Genomic DNA, 6,000 nt, shown 5'->3' with positions numbered 1-6,000 from the left:
ATGGAGGACGGCGGGGCCGAGCCGCCAAAACGCTCCGGGCCCCGCGCCGCGCCGGCACCCCCCACCCCGGCGCGCGCGGCGGGGAGGGGGCGCGAGAGCGGCCGAGAGCGGAGGGCCCCGAAAGCGGCCCCTTGGCGCGGGGCACGCGGGCACGGCTCCTCCGCCCCGGGGTGGGCCGCGGGCAGGCCGGGCCCGGCGCTCGGCGAGCTAAAATGGAGAACCTCCTTCTCCTCCTCCCCCTTCCCCCGAGCCGAGCGGCGGCTGCCGGCAAGATGGAGGACCCGGGCATTGTGTGCGCGCCGCCGGGCGGGGAGGGCACGGCCGGAGCGGAGGAGGGCGACGGGAAACGGAGCGGCGGCCGCCGGGGGCCGAGCCGGGACGTGCGGGGACATCGCGGCCCGCGCCCGACGGCGCCCGGCCGCGGCTCGGCGCGACGCGCTCCTTCGTCGGCTCCTTCTGCTCGGAGCGGGGCCGGCAGGAGCGCTCCGAAGGCCCGGGCCGTTCTTCCCCCCCCCCGCCCCGACGACGCCCGCTGTAGCTGCGCTGCCCCGCTTCGCGCGGCCGGGCCTTTGTGGGACCCCGCGGCCTTTCCGAGCGCCTCGGGGCGGCCGCCGCAGCGCGTAGAGCCGGGCGGGTCGGCGCGGCGCTGCCGGTGGTGATTGCGGTGACTGACTGTGCGCGAAGCGGGCCGGGCCGCGTGCTGCGGGGTGCAGCCGGAGCCTGGGCGGCTGCGGTGGGGGAGGAGGAGGAGGCGGAAGGTCGGCGGCCGTGCCGGGGGCTTTTGGCGCCACTTTTGTTCGGGGCGCTCCGCCCTGCACGGCCGAGCTGCTGCCCCGCTCGTGTTCTGTACGCGGACTGACGGCCAAAATAACATAAAATAAAGCCCGGATCCAACTCCAGCCGCCGACGCGGTGCGGAGCTCGGCGCGGCCGGGAGCTCGGGGCTTCTCCTTTTTATTATTGCGTTCGCGGTCGGTTTCTCCCCCGGCTCCGCGCTCAGCTCCCCGCGGGCTCCCGTAGCCCCGCTCGCCCTTCTCCTCTCCGCGCTGCCCGGCCCCAACCCGCGCCCGCCTTCCCTTCCCTTCGGTGTTGGGCCGTGTGGAAGCGCTGCCCCTCCCGCTGCAGCCCGCCCGCTCCCCCGCCCCCCCCTTTCCCGGGGCCCATCGGGCCGGGGCCGCGCGGCGCCGGGCGGGACTCGTGTTACCGAAGTGCGTCACGCGCGGCCCCGCCGGGCCTGCTCCGCCGCCGGGCGCCTCCGCGCCCCGCCCGCCCCGCGCCCGCCGCTCATTGGCCGGCAGCGGGCGGGAGGCGGCCGCTTCCTCCCATCGCCCGGCGAGCTCCGGCCCGCGGCCCCGGAGCCGTGCGGGTTCGCGGGGCCGGGAGGCGAGGGAACGCCGCCGGGAGCGCCGGCCTCGAAGCCCCGCGCGGCCGCCTCGGCGCTCCCTGCTGCGGCGTCGAGCCCCTTTTCGAAGGAGCCGAGCGGTGCTGCGCCCTTCCTGCGGCGCTGCGGCCCCCCGGCGCCGGGTCCCGGCGGCTCCCCGCCGCTTCTGGGCGCTCTCCGCCCGGCTCTTCCCCGTTTCCGTGCCCCCTCCCCTAGAGCCGTCCTTCCGCCCCTTCCTGCCGTTCCTGGGGCGTGGATCTGCCCGGCGCTCGCCAGAACGCCCGCGCGTGGGTCAGTTACCGCAGGTACACGAATACCGCAGCGATAGTGCGACGCGGGCCTTCGTCTGTGCCTTCCTGGTGCCGCCTGCTCGCCCCCAGCGCTCCCTGCACGGGTGAACCTCTGATGATGGCAGCAGGGCCCCGCCATCCTGTGCCCTTTGAGCAGCCAGGGAGGGAAATCTGGGAAGTTGGGGCTGTTGCGGTGAGTTTACCGTTGGGTAAACAAACAGGAAACAAAACTGGGGCTGGGGAGATGCGTAAGTTTGGCTGTGGAATTTCATCACGCTCAGACACCTCCCCTGTTGCCTACCTGGGCCAAAGCTGTGTATGTGGTTTTCTTCCTCTCATTTACATTTTCAGGAGGTCAGAACCGAGTGCAGCCCATGAGTGCTGTGAGGGCCGGCCGGTGCCCTGCCGCAGCACTCTGGCTCAAGTTGTGGACGGCTCTTTGACTCACCAGGTCTCCATAGTTTGCAGTTGAAAGCAGAGCTCACCGGTGCCACCAAAGGGGTTCGTAGTGCTCAGAGTTCAGTGCATAGAATATATTTGGAATCTTTGTAACTACAAAAGGTTGGTAGCTTCGTAGCTTATTGGAATAGTTAGTTCGAAAGTCGTTACTTGCTTAAGGAGCATTCAGTTTTAAAAATAGGAATGTTAGACTAGCTGGTTGTTAACTCAAATTCCATAAATATATAGCATTCCTGGTTTACATCCTAATGCATTTAAAGATGCAGATGTGTAGAATGAAGTCACTCCCACTTGGGAGCCACGTGGAGAACATTGATACATGATCTCCTTATTCTGTTTCAACCCAGTCTATGAACAGCATCAATGTTCTTAGGTTTTGTGTATTAAACAAAGCAATGTGGACAGGTTCTCTTGAATATTACATGGCACTGCAATCGCCTGTAGAAGATGGCTGCAGGCTACAGACCACTTGAAAGTGTGCACTCGGTGGTGGGAGCAAGTACAGGAGGCTTAGTTAAATCATGGAACGACTTTAGCATCAGAGTGCTGTGAACCTTTTTATTACATTGTTCTTTGTCATTTGCAGTTCAAATTTAGAATGATTGGAGTGTCCCCATTTGTCATTCTCGTCTGTAGTGGTATTGCCTCAGTTTGTTGCTGCAGGCAAATATAGGAGAAGTTTGGTTTTCTGGAATTTGCGTGCTGTGTGTTTCGCAGAGGCCCCTCAGCACTTGAATTGCTTGTTTTTATCAAGTGAATCCCAGAAGTAAGCAAGTGTTGGTGCTGGCTATTTTGGCCTCTTGGTTGTGTTCTTGCAATCCTGTGCTTTGTTGAAGGAGCTGAGGTTTTGAGCTCGCTGTGATCTCTGCCAATGGTGTGACCGTTTCTTCTCCAAGTAATTTAAAACCCTCAGCAGATGCTGTAGGTGTGAATTTCCAAAGTGGTACTGTCTGTTCTTGGGTGAGGAATCAAGGGAACAGATTGGGTAAGGGATGCCTTATAGATTGTACCTCTGTCAGCTGGATGCTGTTCTTCTGGGCTTCATCTGCTTCAGTAGTTGTCCTTTAATGGAAGGAAGTGGTTGATAGCAGCCAACATTATTAACAGCTTAAGACTGTTAAGCTCTGGTCATTTTCTTGGTATAAAGAAACATGTCCACATTATGAAAACTTCAGCTTTCTTATATGAGGATCAGTGACAAAGAAGGGAGAGAATGAAGCAATAACCAGTCCTTGGGAAATGGGTGTGTGGGCAAGTGGGGCTTTGGATGGGGAACAGGAAGCTTGAGCACAGTGAATCCATGGTGGAGTGGAAAGGGCTGTTCCACACATCCCAAAAACTTACACGTGACACGCAGTCCTAGTGCATCGGCTGAGATTCAGAGCAGTCCGACATTTAAGATCACTTCCACTTCTAAACTCAAATGGGAAGTGAAAATGGGAATCTTTGATGGTCTCAAACTGTTCTGTCACTGACCTCAGTGGTCCCCTTCTGTCCTGTCCTGACTGCGTGCCCCTGGACAAGTCCTGGGGTTCCTTCTGCCAGGGAGGAGCTCACCGTGTGCCCAGTTTGGGCCGCAATGCTGCCAGCACTGGGCTCCTGGGTCAGCTCTGGGAGCCCGTGTGGCTGCAAGGCACTGGGGGCAGCTGAGGGCCTGCCTCCCATAGCACCATGGAGCGGCATGGTGGGGAAGCCGTGCTGGCAGGGCAGCCTGCAGGGCAGGGGTGCTGGATGTTTTGTCCTGGTGTGGTATGTTTGGCAGGGAGACCTTTGGGTAGGCTTTGCTGTGTTATGTCTGTGTCGCTGAAGAGTTTGTTTTAGTATGTTTTTTATAAAGGTTCTTTCCACCATTCGACTCTTTCACCATTCTGTCAATGGTTTTTGCATCTAAACATTAGTCCAGTGCCATCAGTTGGCTTTTTATATTTGAAAAAAAACACCTGTTTCCAACAGGTCAGATATCTGCAGTTTGAGGAGGAGCCTTGAGATGTAACATGACTCATAATAAGGTCTGATATTTATTTGTGTTGTACAGTGAGAACTTCTGGGAGCTGGAGATTCAGAATGTGAATTCATACAAAATTTTATTGGAATCTGTTTTCTTTGAACTCACTTTTCTCATGTTGTGGTTCATGAGATCTGGTCAGGTTGGATCTTTTGGAGAGTAAACATGGAGTTAGAGAAGCTCCTGAACAAGGCCCTCGTTCAGATGCAGATGAATTTGGTGCTGGTGCTGGCTTGTTCGTGTTGGGAGACTTGAGGGACTGTTATCTGAGCAGTCAAACGTTTTCTTAGGTATCAGTGCAAAAGCTGCCTTCTGTTCACGTTCGTTCAGTTTGGTGGCCAGGATCAAGTCCTAAATGTGTTACAGCACTGCTGCGTTTCACAGTGCTGTGTTTTTAGTATTTGTTTATTTCCAAGCTTTGCGCTATTAAGGAAACCACAGATGGGCGAGGTACTGGGTGGAAAAGAAGGCACGTGAGGCTCCCTGCCTTCATCTCACTGAGTGCCCTGGACTGAATGGAGCTGAGGAGGTCTGGCACCTGGCTTTGGAGAAGGGGACGTGGAAAAATGGGGTCCTGGAGGGCTCTTAGGTAGCCCTTTGTATTTCAGTGACAGCTCTTTTCTGGTCTTCACTGGCTGCAGTCATTTGGAGAAGCACAATCTGCTTTTTAAACCAATTTATTCCAATGAGTGTAGAAATAAGGTGCACATGGACTCACATTTGTATGCTGTTACTTCATCTTATTGCAACGTCAGGTGGAAATTAAAAGTTCACTGCCTTGCAACTGCTGTGTAGCCCTGGATGTACTTTATTGTTTGCTCTGTTGTGTTCTGTGTTTGTTTTGTTTTGCTGTAGGTTGCTATAACTTTCACTGAGGGAAGAAGTATTTTTTGTAAAAGAGCATAAGAGAATGACTGGAAGAACGTGTAGACGTGAGAAGACTGGCATACACAGGAGGACTGACTGATCTGTGATTGAGAAGTGACAGTGCCCACTGGAAGCCAAGTGTCTGGAGAGGAAAGCATGCCTGGCTTTTTGGTGCGCTGGTACCTGCTTTCTTTTCTGTTCTCCAGTCTCATGGATTGTTGGTGCTGCACTTACATTGCCTCTTACATCTTACTTCTCTTTGCATTTATTTCAGTGAATATTAGTTGCTGGATTAGAGGAGCAGGAGTGCTCAGGTTCAGTGGAAGAAGATTTGGTTTTTACAGCAGATTTCTGTGCAGCTTCTGAAGATGGAGGCATTCCTGTGTTTGTTCCCATTGCCTTAGGGTTGATGTGACAAGCAAACTGCCACACGCTGGCCTGTGACTCTTCCATTATGGAAAAAAAGCCTCAAGTGATGGGTTTTACCATGCAGTGTGCCTGCATTGTGCAGGGCAGCTCCTGCCACCTGTGCACTCGTGCCGTGTCTGCTGCTGCGGTGCCTTGGCTGCTTCTGGGGCACACATGGGGCACTCGGTGCTTTCTGGGAGAGCTGCTCTTGTAATCGTTGGGCAGCAAAGACGACTTAATACAGCTGTTTTCTTACTGTTCCATACACACCGTTGGCCTCAAAAGACATGAGTACTTTTTGAGGTAATATTGCACTTCTTGGCCATGCCTGAATTGCCTTTTTTACGTAACTGGAATGTCAGCATAAGTTTTATGAGAGAGTGCCTTCCTTGCAGCACGTCGGATGGGGAAAAAAGACTTTTGCTTTTTTTGCAAATAAAGATAAGCTGTTGAAAAAGAGACCTTTCTGTTTTTAATGCAATTACTTGCTATTCCTTTGGGCAAAAATCTCAGGTCGCCTCGTAACGTGGATGAACGCTGGGAATTTAGACAGTATCAAGTCTTAGTAAGCAGATAATTTGCAGGTAATGT

The 6,000-nt window shown here is 55.2% G+C and overlaps 1 protein-coding gene across 5 annotated transcripts in view; it reads left to right on the top strand.

Annotated features, from left to right (window-relative positions):
* STAG2 (stromal antigen 2) overlaps positions 1–6,000 on the top strand; it is a 70,068-nt gene that overhangs the window by 643 nt on the left and 63,425 nt on the right. Inside the window, exons 1-2 of one of the 5 annotated variants that reach the window (XM_042824790.1) lie at positions 1,614–1,685; positions 4,990–5,172. The exons of 1 other annotated variant lie outside the window; for it this stretch is intronic. The gene's annotated coding sequence lies outside the window, so the exon portion shown is untranslated. Of the gene's footprint in view, positions 1–1,613; positions 1,686–1,735; positions 1,864–3,759; positions 5,173–6,000 lie in introns of those variants that run through there. 3 more of the 5 variants (XM_042824789.1, XM_042824793.1, XM_042824794.1) reach the window with 3 other exon arrangements.

This window comes from Centrocercus urophasianus, unplaced genomic scaffold, assembly GCF_019232065.1.
Source record: "Centrocercus urophasianus isolate 14NV4802_14NV808 unplaced genomic scaffold, USGS_Curo_1.0 seq_24, whole genome shotgun sequence".
Taxonomy (NCBI): Eukaryota; Metazoa; Chordata; class Aves; order Galliformes; family Phasianidae; genus Centrocercus; species Centrocercus urophasianus.
The sequence above is the reverse complement of the archived record's forward strand: the minus strand, read 5'-3'. Positions and strand labels throughout refer to the sequence as shown.